This window comes from Lemur catta, chromosome 1, assembly GCF_020740605.2.
Source record: "Lemur catta isolate mLemCat1 chromosome 1, mLemCat1.pri, whole genome shotgun sequence".
In the NCBI taxonomy this organism is placed as follows: domain Eukaryota; kingdom Metazoa; phylum Chordata; class Mammalia; order Primates; family Lemuridae; genus Lemur; species Lemur catta.
In genome coordinates, this window is record NC_059128.1 from 141,311,154 (window position 1) to 141,328,988 (window position 17,835).

A 17,835-nucleotide genomic window follows, 5' to 3' on the forward strand; every position below is an offset into this window, starting at 1 on the left:
TCTCAAGTATGTGGGTTGTTCTATAAGACACTGAGAATGGTTCTTTTAATTCTCTGAGAAAGACTTCTGATTTTACCGGGGGAGTGTTGTGGGAAGAGAACATACACACTTCAATTTTAAGGATCTATTCATCTGAAGAACTTCAGTGTTTGTTCCAATATTGGCCCATTTTAAGCGCTTCTAATAATGCAGGTATGTGCAAATTCATCAGTCTGAAGATTTTGCCTTCATCTTTAATATTACTATTATGAGAACAAAAGAAAAATGACTAAAACCTAATTTCAAGTTGAATTCTTCAAATTAGCAGTCAGTTGTGACTTTACTAGTAAAATATAACAGTTAATTTGTTCTGTGAGCCATGAGCTAGGAGAATTACTCATTAGGTGATATTGCAAATGCCAGCAGCCTTAGTTCTAAACAACTTCTTTATAGACTGCAAGAATTACCTGTATTTCTTCAGGACATGCTTGTTTTTCTGTCTTAAAAACCACATGATGAATTTTTATCCTGCTCTTTTAATTTACTGATTCCCTCTAGTAATTTTGGGGGGAATATTTTCCTACTTGTGTTATCCTTGCTTGATGGAAAATAGTTACATTGGCAAACAAACAAATACCAATGAAAACGCTGCATGTGTAGGTCCTCCCTGAACTTTAGGGCCAGGGTCTCTAGTGCTGGGCCTGTCATATATATTTTTATAATACTTCCTGGGTTCTGATGATAAATAATGCTTACTAAGAAACCTAATATTTTCCAAAAGACTTTTCTAGCATTGTCATTTTATAATTGTATATGTTGCACATTAACATTAGAATAATAATTAAGGTATCAAATGAATTCAATAATTAATTTTAACAGATGTAATGGGATTTTAAAATCCAGCTGTGTCTAAGTAATATAATAGCGCCAGTAGGAAAGATACCAGTTACCAAAACGAGTATGACATAGATCCCTCAGCCAGATCAAAGATACACAAATGGATTAGAGTTTGGGAAGGGGAGAAAACTCCTGGAGGTATTTTTAGAGAAAGCAGCTTTATAAGCAGCAACTGCTTTACTCCCCGGAGGGAAAAATAAGCTGAGTTCCTTAACTCAGAAATAACAGGCTTTAGCAAGATCGCTTGCTCAAAACCACCATGGTATGAGATGTGAGGGCAAGAGACCAGCATGGTAGGGTATTTGTGGAGGAGATCAGCATTTGAACTGGAGGACCTAGTAAGGCGGATTGCCCTCCCCAATGTGGGTGTGCATCATCCAAACTTTTGATGACCTGAATAAAACCAAAAAGTCAGATAAAGGTTGAATTCTGTCTTTGCCTAATGGCTTGAGCTGAGATGTATACCATGTTGAACTGAATTACATCATTGGCTTTCTTGGGCCTCTGTATGTACTTGGCAGATTATGGTTCTTCTCAGCCTTCATAATCACATGAACCAATTCCTTATAATGTCATAATATATATGTTTATATACATATGTATTATATATAATAATCATATATATATCCATATGCTATTGGCTTTGTTTCTCTGGAGAGCTCTGCCTAATATAGGAGGTAGCCACCAAGTACTGCTTCAGTTCAGGAGGACTCCCCCAAAACATTTGTGGGGACTAGGGCAAGAGTATACAAGTGGAAACCTTCATGCCAGAGATCAAAGTATTTAATAGTTATATATCAAGTTAACTGTGGAATAACATATTAATATGTCCTACTCTGACAAATTTCTTGTTTTAATAATGGTAATACAGAACAAAAATGTTTAAACCTATGATTTTATTTGCCTAGAAGTTGGCACAAGGTCAGAGAAGGTAGAATTAACTATGCTTATCCATGACTGGGTGTTCAGAAGTTAGGCTAGCAATGTTAGGATGAGTAAAAAAAAAACGGAGGGGTCTACAAATTAATATATTTTTCATATAATGTAATTTTATTTCCTTTATTTCAGTAAAATCACTATTTTGCCATATTTACATGAAGTGATCTATTCAATGCCAAATTGGACAACCTTTCCGAAATTATAGTAGACAGATTTTTTTGTGTATTTAAATTATTACTTCAGGGAAACTTCACTAGGCTGATTGTAGCAACTTAAAGTAATAAAATTATTAAGGTAATATATAAGAATTAGATTATGATAATACATGTCAGTAATTCAACTATTGTGATGGACCTAATGTAATAAATTATCTTGATGGAAAATATTGTTAAATATTTTAAGATGCCATGCAAATTATATTTTTATTCTCTCTTCAGTTAATATCTAGAGGTGTGCAATAAATTGCAAAGGATTAGTATTACGTTTCACAAATGCTAAATCCATCTGTATCTATCTATCATCTATCTGTCTATCAGTGAAGAGATTTAAGACTATTCTGAACTGTTCATTACTGCAAAGCATTCCTCAGTCACTATGTATAACTGTCGCAACTGCCATTTTAATTCACGAATACTTCTAGAACCATTGATTGGAACATGAAGAAAGTCAGGAAGTAGACATTTGACACTACTGGAAAACAGTACCTCATTATGCAAAAAATCAGTTATGTTAATACTTCCTTGAAAGACAGGATTTAACAAATTCATCATATTTTTTCTTTCTGGAAAAAAAGGGGTTAAGTGATTGGCCTGACATCGATTACTCTCCCATTTTCAGGGCTGTGGATGGCCTTAATAGAGAAAGGTATGTGATCCAAATACAATCTCCAATAAACATGCTAATAACAGACTTATTTATGGCCATAAAACTAATAGTATTTGTTAGTAGGAGATACACTGTGAAATGCTTCCAGAGGAATATTCCTAATCTATGTTATTAATTAATTTACTCAAGCATTTCTACTGCTTAAACATTCCCTACAATCCCAAGTTGTGTTCCTCTCTGACATTAATAATGACACAACCCTTAAATCTTCATGGAATTTAGACACATTTTTGTTTTGTTTGGAGAACGTAAGGCAAGAGAATTGAATATTTTACTGTGGCCTGAATAGTATTAATCACAAGAGTGGATGTTTAGGGTTATGGATCAAGCTCTGGCAGTACTGAATGCCAGACTTCAAGTGACAGAGGCACCTATATATTCTTTAATAAAAGTGTGACTTAACATGTTTTTGCATATGTAAGCATGAGATTAGGGCAGGGGTCTCTCTTGTCTGGATCTGAAAGTGGTGCCTGGGACAGGGGAAGAAGTCTTTGAAGATTGAAATGTTTATTAATTTCTTGATCTTATTCTCATTAGATCAAGCTATGCTTTGTGACATAAAATTGCTACGTGATATCTATTATTGAATAGTAAACAGAAAAACTAAGGATTTTGCTCAGTTTTATATTCAGACGCAAAAGTTGACACAATCTAAATTTTAAGAGAGTAGGGGGAGAAATAGGTAATAAAATTGTATTTATCAGATGCTTTAAGTTACGTGTTTAATATACCAGTTATAAAAGCATAGCCTTTTCCTATCAAAAGCTTATTGTCTGAGAGAAGAGGAGAGTCACTGATGAATGAGCCAAGAATTCAAGAACTAATTGCCTTTGGAAGTACAATGCTTAATAGAGCTTAGCAGCATTCCCACATCCAAGAAGTGCTTATGTTACTGGAAGAATACCTTTGAAGACTCTTTTACAATTTTTTAATATATGTAAAATTAAATTTAGATGTATGTGTGAGATCCTCATTTTAGGAAAACAGCTTCTTGAGCCCAGTAACCATCTTGTGAAGATCTAATTCCATTTAATAACTTTTGAGAAAGAAAATGGACAAAGACAATTGAGATCTATATGTATTGAGTGCTAACTATGTGCCCCACATTGTTCTAAGAGTTTGAGATACATCAATGAACAAAAGAAAAATTCTACATTCATGGAGCTTTTATGGTTAAAAAAAAAACTGAAAAAGATATTGTTAAAATTAATAATTTTTCTTTCAATAAAACTTTCCTGTGTCACCATCTTTTGGTTACAAAAGAGGTAATATTATGAGCAAAAACTAAAATTTATGAGATGTGAAATCTGTAACTTAGAGCTTTAATGCTCCATCTCCTATACATATTATTTATTTCTGGAAATCCCGGGAGTTGCCTTTCAAAACTTCATAGAGGATTTCATATTTTCCACAGCAAGATGATAGTTATAAGAACTTATATTAACTCAATAGTATATTTATATTCCAATCCTAATATGCAAGCTATAAACTTGTTTTGTCTTAATAGAAAAAAAAATGCTGAGGAGTATAATCAAGGTAAATAAATCTGAAGGCAAAAATAAGCTCATCCTATTGTGTGAAACCTGGACATCCCAGCAAAAATTAAATGAGAATCCTATTTTCACCTCCTTACAAATTCATTGTGAAAAGATTTGTCCAAATATGTCAGGTAGAATTTATTTAAGAGTTGTTTTGTGGATGGTTTGGTGTCTTGTTTTGTTTTTTTTCCCCCGATCTTTTCAATGCTTTTGAATTAGATAAATTTAAATATTGCAAGAGAGATTAGACATGATATTTCCAACACCCCCTTTGCTGTTCTCGAAATGATTAAGGAGTAAGTCTGCTGAAATGGAAAATAGCCAGTGCATTTCTGGCCAGATCAGTGGGAAGCAAGTAGCAGCTGGTGAACAGACTGCATTCAGGGGCCCAGCTGGACTCTGAGAGATATGGAAAAGGTTTCTGAGGGGTGGCAGTGGCATGCCTTTCCTGGAGGCCTTGAAAAATCAGATGGACACCCTTCTGTCTGAGTTGGGAAGGCTGCTCTGCTGGCTGATGAACATAAGAAAGGCATTCCTGCCAGTCATTGAGATTTGTTGAGAATCCGCTATGTGCCAGCAGATGGAGACACCCAATGGACAAAATGGACATCACTCTCACAGTGTTTATAATTATCTGAAATCAACACTCAGTCCATGAATTGGTCTTTGATAACAAGGACATCCCTCAGTAAAACACTACTTTTCATTTTAGTGAGCAGTGCGGTGCTAAGTATAGCTTGTGGTCTTTTGTTTGCTTCTGTGAGTATGCTAAAGCAAATTTCTGAAGTAATGAAGCTTGTTAATGTATGAGGAACCCCTTAAGAAAGCCATTTCCATGTAGACTTGGTTCTCAGTTAAGGGTATTGTGGGAGAAGTTTTAGTCCATTAAGTTGCAAATCCTAAACTGTTATAAATCTTTCTATTGAAGGAACATGCCTAGCATATCTTTATTCTGGACATAAAAAGATTTATTACACAGTGTTAAATGAACCTCACAGAGAACCAATGGAACAGCAAATATCTTTCCAGCAGGGATAATGCAATCTTGTAAAGGCATCCTGCTTAACTCCCGCCACAAATGTTTTGTGATTTTTTTTTTTTAATCTTGTTTTTAAGAGCAACAGAAACTAGAACCAATGTGGATAACCAAGATGTATAGTCATTAATTCTACTTCTGTTTGGCAGTGAGGGTAAATTATTTGGTAACCTCAACCACTTACTCTTTCATAAGGGGTTAAGAATATTTGGATCACTGCTTACAAGTTACATTTAAAAATGTGACACATTGATGTCAGTGCAGCTTTGCTGTGACTCATTTTGTTCTCTAAACTATTAATACAACTGAAGCTACCTAGACTTCTTTAGCTACTAGGTACCTGAGGGTAGCCAATGTATTTGTTTTCTGGGGTAAGATAGAAATCATCTCAGTTTTCCAGTTATTGCAAAATGCAGTTTTAAAAGATAGTATTTGACAGTTTATATAACATAACCAGGTACCCATGAAGACCAAAAGCATGAACAAAATATAGCAAAACCAATAGCAAATAGAAACAAATCTTCCAGAGTTCTAAGTATTGAAATTTTAGGCTCAGACTTTAAATTGTTTTCCTTACTATGTTCAAAAGCAGAAAGACATGATAATTTTTTTCAGTAGAAAGTTAAATATTATTTAAAAAAATTTAACCATGGTACTAAAAAAAAGAGTAATTAAAATTAACTATCAGGTGAATAAGTATAAACAGATTAGGAACAGCCAAAGAGAAAATAAGAAGTCAAAGGATAGGTCAAGAGAAAATCAGAATAAGAAATGAAGAGACAAAAAGGTGGAAAATAGGATAGAGTTGGAGGTAAAGAGGATATAGTGGGAAGCTCTGATATTTGTGTAATTTAAGTGCTGAAAATAAGAGGAAAATTCTTAAAGTAATATTTACCACAACTATAAAATTTCCCAAAATGATTAAAAACCCTATGTTACAAATTCAGGATGTTCTTTGAGCTCAAATAAGTTTATAAAGGGAAGGATGCAAGTAAGAATATAAGTAAGAGAGGGAGGAAGAATGAAGTTTACAACTAAGCATCTCATAGAAGATCTCCCAAAACTATCAACAAAGAAAATATTTTAAAAGCAGCCAGAGACAGATAGATTACTTTCAAATGAGCAACAATTTTAGTTAACAGCTGACTGCTCAACAGAAATAATGAAAAGCATAGACAATGGAAATAAAGCAAATCACAAAGAACAATTCTTAGTAAAAATTTATGCAAGAATAAAGATGAAATAAACATTTTTAGACAAAAAGTAAAAAACTCATAAGCAGCAGGTATCCAGTAAAGGTAATGCAAAATGGGGTATTCAAATACAGAAAAAATGACCCACATGGCATTTCAGAGATCCTGGAAGGAATAAAGAGCAACCAAAATGGTATATCTGTACATAAATCTAAATGTAACTAAAAAGTACTGGTTTCTTTTAGTATTTAAAATACATAGTTCAAACACAGGAATACAATAGTATAAAATCAGGAAGTGGGGAAAAAGATGGTAGTAAATGGACTTAAAAGTGTTCTAAGTTCTTACATTGCCCAGGGATAGGATAAACTATAGATTAAATTTAGATTCTGATAAATGAAAAATGAATGTTGTAATCTTTTAGGTAATCACTAAAATGGTCAGTATGTAATTTCAAAGAAAGTAAAGGAAAAAACAGGAAATAAAAATACTTAATTAAATAGAAGAACGGGAATGAGAAAAAAATGATGAGACAAATCAAGATCAAATAGCAAAAGAGAAAGTTCAAGCACAGTGTGCTGGTAAATATATGAAAAGTGAAAGGGATAAATGTCCTGGATGAAAGATAAAGACCTTCAGGATGATTTTTTTAAAGCCAGCTTTGTAGTATTTGCAAGTTATACATCTAAAAGTAAAGAATACATAAATTTGAATATTAAAAAGATGGAGAAAGATGTACCATATAAACAATAACCGAAATTAAACTGCAAAAATTTCAAATGTTTAAGGAAGAAATAATGCTATTATATTGCAAAGTACAGCTGCACCTTGACTTATGAGCAGGTTATTTCCCAATACACCCATTGTAAAGTTGAAAAATCGTATATTGATCTATTGTAAGTCAGGCACTATCTGTATTTTAGGTAGTAGAAAATCAGGAACATTCCCTGACTTATAAGTAATATAAGCCTATCTCATATATAAACCTGCACTCAAAAATCCTAAACAAATATTATCAAATTAAATCTAGAAATATACAAATACAATAAACTAGTAGTTTGCAAAAATGGCCACAGTACTTTGCAGCAACTCCTATCAAGAGGCAGAGCTTGTTTTTCCAACCCATGAATATATATTGACCATACAACTTGCTCTAGCTGTTAAGACACTAATAAATATTATGCAAGCAGAACCTTAAAAACACTCTTGGGCATTAGAGCTTGTTACTCTTACAATACTGCTATCATGTCAACAAATCTGTGTTCACCTACTGAATGATGAGCCATACATACCAAGTGACTTACATTGCCCCAGTTTATACCCAGACAGCTACCAGATATGGAATGCCATGTGGGAACCTGTAGCCCCCAGTCAAAATGAAGACATCTGCAGACACACACGAGAGGCTAGCTCAGATTAGCCAAACTGATCCCAGATCAGAACTTCTCAGCAAATTCATGACCTAAATAAATGACTGTTGTTTTAAGTCATTATTGTTAACTATTTCAGGAATTACACCAAGTTGGTTTCATTTTGGAAATACAAAGGAGTTTTAACCTTTATTAAACTTACTGTATTGTCATGTACCTATTCAAAGCAAGTGTTACAGCCATTGATTGGATCAATGAAACACTGAAAATGCATCTTTTAAATTTAAAAAATATGAAAAAGAGATTAAAGATGTGGCTCCCCCATAGGGAATCTGCCTGTCTATCTAAGAGTTGAGAAGTTGAGTTTCTAAAATAGAAAGTGAAGTATAAGGATAAATAAAAAGACATAGAATGATGTCAGATCTAAGAAGTATGCCTAAAGAAAGACTATGTATCTGGCTGTTAAACTGTGGCATGGACTAGAATCAAAGATGAAAGATTAAGTTTTTGAGACACTTATATTGCTGAAGGAATTCCCAGGCTATAGCACACACATGGCTCTTTGAACCAACCCTTGGGATCCCCTGACCTCTTATGAACAGGAAATTAGCTAAGAAAGCCACAGAGCAAACAAAGCATATTCTATAACGGCTTATTCAGATAAAGCCACGGACTCTAATAAAAAATTAACGGCCTCCAAGAGGCAGGATCTAAAGCTCGTGTAGGATAATAGAGTAGAGATCTAAAACTAGAGATCAGGATCAGAGTCTAGTCAAAGAACATTACCCATTCTGAATCTAGGGACCAATCTCAATTGTCTGCCTAGGGGGATTTAATAATTGTTGGGGACCAATGGCTGATATATATCTCCCATTCTTCCCTATACAAATGGAGAATTTATTACCATTGCCTTAATTCATGTTCCATCATTGCATATTGGGTGCATTTATGTTCCACAAAACTTTTTAGTTCTCTGTATTAAGCAGAATCACATTCTATTCTGACATAGATACTAGCTCACATTATGAAAGATCCTGGACTTTGAGTTCAAAATAGAAGCTGTTCAGAACTTTTGAATTGTTTCCATTAGCATGAGGGTGAATGCATTCTATTACATGAGGTTGAACAAACCAAGTATTTGGAGTCTGGTAAACTGTATTACTCTCCTTGAATATCAAATTCACTTCTTTTCAAGAAGATTTCACTTTCTTTGCTCTTTGAAGTCATGCTAGGCCAATGACTTTTTTTGGTCAGTGAAATGTGATTAGCAGTGACATGTCTTTTTCATGTAGAGGCTTTAAGAGCTAGCACATGCTTTGCCAGTTTCTTCCCCATTCTTTCCCACTGCTGGCTCCATCAGGCAACATTGCAGACAGTAGCTGTTCTGCATGACTAATCTTGGACTAAGGATGGCAATGCAAGTGATGAGTCACCAGTCAACCTGCAGTGGACAGGTAGCTTGAGTGAGAAGTACCTTTGTTGATTTAGACCACTGAGATTTTTGGAATTTTGTTACCTTGCATAACTGAGCCAATCTTGATTAACACAAATCCAAATGTATATTGTCAGTAAAAAAGAAAAATAAACTGTGCTATACTACACAGCAATTAAAATGAACAAACCTTCCAACAGGAAGAATGCTTTCCACAAGCATAATACTAAGACAAAAAGCTTAATTAAAGAATACATTCTGGATAAGTCAATTTCTGTGAAATTTGCAATGGGAAAAACTAGAGTATAGTGTTTTTTCATGTAAGCTTACATGGAAAGACTATAAAGAAAATCTAAGAAATGATAAACATGGTGAGTATCTTCAAGTGGCCAGGAACATTAAGTAATGAGGAAGGGGTGTGAGAAAGGGCTATTGAGATACAGTTTCTTGATGTGAATACTGGTTTCAGATGTATTTGTTTAGTGATACTTTGTTGAGCTGTGTACTTAGAAATAATATGGAAAAGTGATTTCACAGACATAGAAGGTAAAGTCATTCTATTACATTTTTATATTTTAATACCTCAGTGTTCTGATAAGTTCCATTAACACATGCAAAACCAAGGATGTATATTAATCACTAGCATTAACTTATCGACACATAAAGAAAATTAATGCCAAGCATCTTACTTGATTTTAAAATTACCAGTGATTTTTAAATGTTTTGAGCCTTTAATGATTGCTTTGAAGCTCTAAAATAGATATTATAAATAAGATTAATATACAGCTATATTCCTAGTCATTTCTTTTAGTATAAAACCAATTATTTTGAGCTGTTAAATGAAGAAAAGGTCACCATTTGTTTTAGGCTATTGACTAGGAGAAATCGATAAGGTAATTTTTATTATTATGTTTTGCAAACAACCAATTGTCCCCTAGCAAAACTCTCAGATTATTATTTGTATCTTCACGCCATTTATATCCCTTAATGAAAAACTTTGTCATTGAGAATTGTGACTATTGACATGTTTCTGTTAAATTAACTATCAAAAAGTGTTTTTCAGTGCACTAAAATCAAATTAACAAACTCTGATAACACCTTGGACAGATCTTGTCACACAATGAAAGTCAGCTTCATAAATGATATTTTACTTCCAAAATGAGTCCTGTCAATTTGACATATATTCAAAGCTACCACACTTCTGAACATAGTATATACTTCTCTTTTTAGTTTCTGCTGCTAACCTGAACAGACTTTGTCCAGCAGGATGTATTTCATTATTGACCCATGGGTATACTCTTCCTAGTCACCGTATGTGTTCTTATTTGTATGTCTTTGTTATATATGTCACATACAGCTACCTATCCATTATTTCCTTGTTAAATAAAATGGCAGTAGAGATATTTTCTTCTCATTTACATTAAATAATTGGATTATCTCACTGGAAATTCAGTGATAATTTTATTTATAACAATGTTTATCAAAACTATGAAATGGTTTCTTAAAACGGGTTGAGTGTAAAAGCAAATCCTAGGACAGACTTCACAAGAGCATCATTCACCATTCAAAAGTGTCTACTCTATTTCAGGCATGTTCCTATGTGCTAGGGACAGGGCAGGATGCCAAGAACACAAAAAGTCCTACTCTCAGATATTTACATTCCAGTAAAAGAAAAAAAAATAAATGAAAAAAAAAACTAAGGAAACACATGAGTAAAATATATGTTAGATGTTGGTAAATAAAACTGAGAAAATAATACAGAGAAAGGTTTAAGGGATGTTGAGGGAAGGGCTTCAACAATGGGCTGTACCGTGTAGGCCAGGTGTGCAGTAGGCTCTACTATGTATGTTTATGTAAGTGCACTCTATGATGTTCACACAATGAAGAAATTGTCTAATGATGCATTTCTCAGAATGTATCCTTCTCATTAAGTGATGTATGACTGTACTAAATAATGTTATAAAAATATTATTACATTTTTACTTTGGCTTCTAGGTTATTAAATATATATTCCCCTATATTTATATAACATCCTTATTTTATCTAAAAGATCATAAGTTGGTAATGTGTTATCTATTGTGATAATTTAACATAACATATGAAAAATACTTATTTCATCTAATTTTGAGAAATAGCTTCAAATTTTAGGTCTGAAGTTGATGTCCTCAACAGATTCTTATTTAATGAATATATATTGATCACCTTGCATGAACCAGCCAGTTTAAAAATGTTAAAAGTTTTCTTCCCATATATGAAATTTTAAAAGTACATAAAAATATGTACTTTATAAACAATCACTTAACCATATTGTCTAGCATTTAAAATGATTTTATAGCACTTATATTTACATTATGCTTTGGAGATACATGGGAACCTTATTTTGTAAAACAATTGACATTTAATATAAAGATGGTAAACAATGAACATTTCCAGGATAATTATAAAATTCATACATTGAGTAAAGCCAAAATACAAAGTTTCACAAGCACATTTAAAAATAGTATAAGTCTGTCTCCCAAAAAAATAGCATCTGGCTTAGGGGGTACAAAAAATTAATGCATATGTTCTATACTTACTAGCACAAGTAAAAACTGGTTGATGTTTCTTAATCCTAACATCTATTATCTCAGGTTATTTCTAATATCATTAGAAGTAGATCCAGAGATCATTTTGCTTCTCCAGCTCACACCTGTCTTCTTGAACATTAATGCAAATGAAAAAGTTATGCTCTGATATTTTCTTCTTTAATTGAAAAAAGACACACTTGGGGCATCTTGGTGCCAAGTTAATAAATCCTGAGGAAAGGATGTAATACTAGAAACATGGATATAAACTTGGAATGGACGAATTGGCTCCACTCTAATGAACTGTAACATTTAGTTCATAATGTTAGAAACTGAAGCTTAAATCCTCATTAATCAGAATGGAAGTAAATCACAAATCACTAAGTGTAACTTTCTCCTCATTCCCAAAAGAAGATTTTAAAAAAATAATACAAAGAAACTCACAGTAGGACACACTGGCTTGACATATCTCACATGCTTTTATTTAGCAGGGAAGAGGAGAAAAGAAGAAAAATTAATCCCGAGTGAACTTTAAGTCCCTGTTCTTACATAAGTGGCACTTGACTTTTTGTGTGTATGCGTGCGTGGATGGAAGTGTTAGTAATCAATGCTTTTTAAAAGACTCTATCAAAGAAAGCGCTTCCTGACCTAAAGTACATGCTGAGGAAACTGCACAACTTCCAGGAAACTATTGTTTCCCACCTTTTCGTCCTGGTCCCCACTTAATGACTGAGCATGAAGAGATTGCTAAGGCTACTAACAGAAAGAGAAGGACAGCATCTCAAATACGTAGGCATTTGTTTGAGCACGCAGTATCCCGGCAGCATGCCTTGAACAGCAGCTGGCTGGCTGCGGCAATTAGTTACCGTATACACAGGTGAAAAAGACACACTCTAAAGTTGAGTTCACCGTCCTTCCTCAAGCTTGAAGGGCAAGATAGAATCACCTTGCTCTTAATTCAACGGTCTTTCCCCAATTCAGTGCCTTTTTTCCATGTGCTCATAAGAATTGTTAGTGATTTTAAATTCTCTTAACTAAGGAAGAGTTAGTAAGACAAGGAGATGGTTCCAAAACAGTCTAAAAGTTCCATTTATATGAAATGCTCCAAGAATACAAATTTATAGAGGCCAGATCAAGTGGGTTGTATAATCTGGGGGGGGGGGGGGCAGTGGGAGCCAGCTGCCTGTGGGCTCCAGGGAATGCTTGGAGTGATGGAAACGTTTTAAAATTGGATTCGGGGGATGGTTTCATAAGTCTATAAATTTACTTAAAAGCATTGTATTGTACCCTGACAATGGGTGGGTTTTATGATACATAAATTATACCTCAGTATGGCTATAAAATATGTGAATTTCCATGGTTGCAGATTTCTTCAGTTTGTTTACGATTATATATGTATTTAAATGCTTATATTTCCCAATTAATTTAACAATTGTTTATTTAATGATATTCTCCTACTGGCAGGAACAGGTAGCATTAATATATGAACCTGGAATTAAAAATTTTACCAATTTTTTTCTTCATTCACAAAGCGTATATATTTTATGTAGTTGTTGAGTGTTCAAAACTCATTGGAAAATGCGGTAATAACATGTTTTAGAACATGATGTAGCCACCTAAGGATTAAAACATAGGCATCTTACGCCTTCCTGAATATTCTAGTTGTAAGATTTCCTCACCAAATATAATACCAGCTTTATACCAATTTTAGAAAAAATTAATTTTTCATCTCTACATTCCAATAGTAATTAGCATGTAGTTTGGTACAGTATGTATTACTCTGCATTAGAGTTATGTGTTTGTTTCTTCATTAGTCTGTATGTTTCTTAGGGCAGGATTTATGTGTTATGTGTGTTTCCACAGATTCTTACACAAAGTAGATAAAGAATTAATGTCCATCCAGTATGTGCTTTTATTCACAATGGCTTTGTTTTCTCAGTGGTAAAAAAAGGAATTGCATTGTTGTTCCTTTTCCAGTTTTCTACACTTTACCTAATAAGGCTCAATGGGAGACATCTCTTGGGATAGTCATTGGTTTCATGTGATATAATATTGAATTAAGTTCAGTCTAGGTCTCTGCCATGAAGATGATCTATATTAAAATTAATGGACTTCACACCAGATGGCACTATCAACTCAAGACATACTGGTATATACTCAATGGTCCTAGACCAACAGGAAAATATTGAAGAAATGACTGGTGCCATATCCCATCTTTTTTCATACTACCTTCTTCTATTTCCATCATGTTTTTTCCAAAAGAGGATAAAAAGTGCGAATGATTCCAAAATTATTAAAGAAATTCCAAATTTATTTATTAGGGAAGTTGATTCTTATCTCAAAAAAGTAAAAGGAAAAATCAGGTTAAACACTCTCTTAGGTATAGCTGTTTTGGGGAAAAAAATAGAAATATGACCCATATATATGTTATATAGGTAGAATATGTATGATTGATACATTATAAAAAGCAAATTAAGAATGGATCTGCCCTTCTCCCCGTGGATAAATGTTATGAAAACAAGAAAGGGCAAACTCTGGCCACATAGTCACATCAAGAGTTATTGAGGTTTTAAGCTCTTGAGAATAATATCATTTAAAAGACTTTGAAAATACTCGATAATTACATGGCCACTTACATTCTGTAGCTCTCCATGGCTGTGGGTATAAAGAACGGCAATCAAATCTCAGCCTTACAGTGGCAAGTAGATGCATATAGAGGGGGCAGAGAACATTCTTGTTTTCTCTGTTCTCATTCTCTCTGGCCAGAATTGTTACATACTTTTGTACATCTGGACAGAATCATCAGGTGATGACCTCTGTCAGCTGCAGGGAACAAAATGTTAAGAGAGACAGGTGGATTTACTCTTTACCTGCAAGAAGTACATTTGGAGCACAAACCCCAAACTAACTGCTAGAAAGAGATATATACAAAAATGTTCCAATTTTAAGTTAGGTAGGTTCTGTACCAAGTACTCTAAATTATTTATCTCTAATCTTTTGAATAACCTTCTAAGGTAGGTTTCTTCAGCTCCATTTTATAGATGAGTAAAACTAAGAAATAGACAGGATAAGTAACTTTCTCACAATCTTGCTAATAAGTAGTAGTATCAGGATTAGAATTTAGCTCTGCCTGATTCAAAAACTAAGATCATCTTCTTTCATTTTCCCTTTGAAAAAGAGCTAAGAGGTGTTTAGATGTTTCCATTTGGAAATAAGTATGTTATTCAAAACATTTTGTAATAATTGCCATGTGATTGTTAGAAACTAGAGACATTGAAAGGGGACTGTGTATAGCACTTAGTACACCATTTAGGACCAGTGCTTCTGATTCCTGCAAGTGTTTCGCGGAGACTGCCAAAGACTTACCGCCAGCCGTCAGGGCTGTGGGAAGGGAACTACATTCTTGGCAACCACCTCTAAATATTAGTTGCACGTGCTCCAATTGAGAGTAGCTTTTACTCAATCCATCTTACTCATTCCCTCATTTACAAAAATATATTCCATGTGTATTTTGCGCCAGACATTATGCTAGGTACTTGGGATACAATAATGAAAAATAAAGCAACCACCACAAAAAACATCCTTCCTCCTCTTAGACCGGTTCAGGCTCTAGGCAAGGCGAGGCAAGATGTCTGGCTGAAGAATGCAGAAGGAGCCTAAACAGTAATCTATACTGGGATTTGTTCCCTTGACAGGAAGATTGGCTTAGAATATTTGTTTTAACAAAAGACTTGCTTAGATTTTAGTATTAGTCTGGCCTGGCTTACATGTCAGAAGAGACCAGAAAAACAACATCCTCACTAAACTATGTTAATCGAGCTGTGCCCGTTAGATTTGATTCTCAGAAATGTCAGGAAATTAAACACCAGAGTTCCCACAGCAGCTCTCCAATAAAGCATTTGGCTTGTAAGAGGAGTCAAAACACAATTAAGAAGCGTCCCTTTCCATTACCTTCTCTCTCCTCCACCCCCCACCCTTTTCAGATTCTCCACACTCCTGTGTGCTGCTTTGGGAACAAGCTTCTGGCAGTATCTAAAACTGAGATGGGAAAAAAAGTATGGAGAAACTAAAAGCATAATACTTATTTAAGAACCATCTTATAGTCTAACTGCACATTTTTATTACTATCATATTTTGCAGGCCCATAAAGTTATTAAAATTATATAAATAAAATAAACCTTTGTTCTTGAGCCTTAAAAAGATATTTGTCCTTTGACCACTAAGGTTTTCCACCTCCTCCATTATCCTCCATCAATTACCTGTGAACTTGAAATTTACCTGACAAGAAGCTTGTGATATGGGACTCCACAATTGCAGACAGGATGTTCTATTCCCTAAAATCTTTAATAGACCATAAATTTTATCAAAGTAGTTTTTAGCCCTCACATGATATTGAACCCTATAATATCTTTGTGAGAGTAAGAATAAAAATGTCTCTCTTGATTTTACATTTTTACAGATTTATGGAGGTATTATTTATATACAGTAAAATGTACTTTTTATTGTGTTCAGTTACATGAATTTTACAAATGTAAAATCATGTGACCATCACCGTAATTAAGACAGAGAAGAGTTTCATCAACCTCCAAAATCCACTCATGGCCTTTTGTAGGATTTACAGTATACCTCGTTATTTAATCACTGTTTGACTTTAAATAGTATTGTGCTGGCTCACATGAGGTTGAAAGTCCTTATAACTGTTTGACCTCAATTCCCCCTCTGTATCTTTTGTAGTATTGTTGCCATTCATATTACTTTCTCATATGTCATTAATCAACAGTACATTGGTATATTGCTACTATTTTTGCTTTAGGTAGGTCAATTATTTTTAAAAGAATTATAATAAGTAGAAAGTCTTTTATATTTACCTTCATTTAACCATTTCCAGAGATAGTCATTTCTTTGTGTAGATCCAAGTGTCTGATACATTCCTTCTGCCATACGAACTTCTTTTACCATTTCTTGCACTGCAATTCTACCATTAATGAATTCTGTCAGTTTTGTTTGCCTAAAGATATTTCTGCTTCTCCATTTTGAAATAGAGTTCTTTTCTCCCTTCCTTGAAGCCTGAGCCACCAAGGAGAGGATTCTTAGGGGCCAGTTTTATATGTGCACTTTTTCTCAGCAGCAGTTGGTGAGTTCTGTGAAGAAAAAGAACCTGTAAATTGATGTAAATTACCATTGTGTCTACAGCTTCCAGGTGTTCTATACTTTCATGCCAGCCTTTAACAATTTATTAACAACTTTACCTGAATTCTTCTTACCACTTTCTATGGCAGCTGAACCTTTCTCCCATGCTTTATGAGAAACAATTCAGTGTTCACCTTCCATTTCCCCTTTCTGACACCTGCTTTTTCTGAGATTTCTGGGTAGTTGGCTGCCCTGTGACTTGGGGTCTGTGATTGTTTCTAGAAAATGTATTATTTTATAAAGTATCTTTTTTTCCCATGTTTTAATATTGGGAATAATAGCCTTTCTAACTTTCTATATCTTAGATGACAGACAATATATAGTACTACCTGTTGACATTCTAAGTACTAAACTACCAGCGTTAGAGAATTTGCCTAGAAGTACAAATATACAGGTTGTTAAGATTTTTCAGAATCCAGTTCGATATCACTTGATATCTACCAGAGTTGTGATATCCTATGACAAAGACTAGAGAGAGAGTATAGAATATATCATAGAGAGATGATGAATACAGTCATCCCTCAGTATCCACGGGGGATTTGTTCCAGATCAAAATTAGTGAATTCTCCACTCTCTTATATAAAAATCATCTCTTGATTACTTATAAAACCTAATACACAAAAAACAACAACCACCACACATACAGAAAAATAAAAGACCTAATACAACATAAATGCTATGTAAATAGTTGTTATACTGTATTGGGTCTTTTTATTTGCATAATTTTTTATTGTAATTTTCTCTTATTTTTTTTTTAAATATTTTGGATCCCAGGTTGGTTGAATCTCTGCATGTGGAACCTGCAGATACTG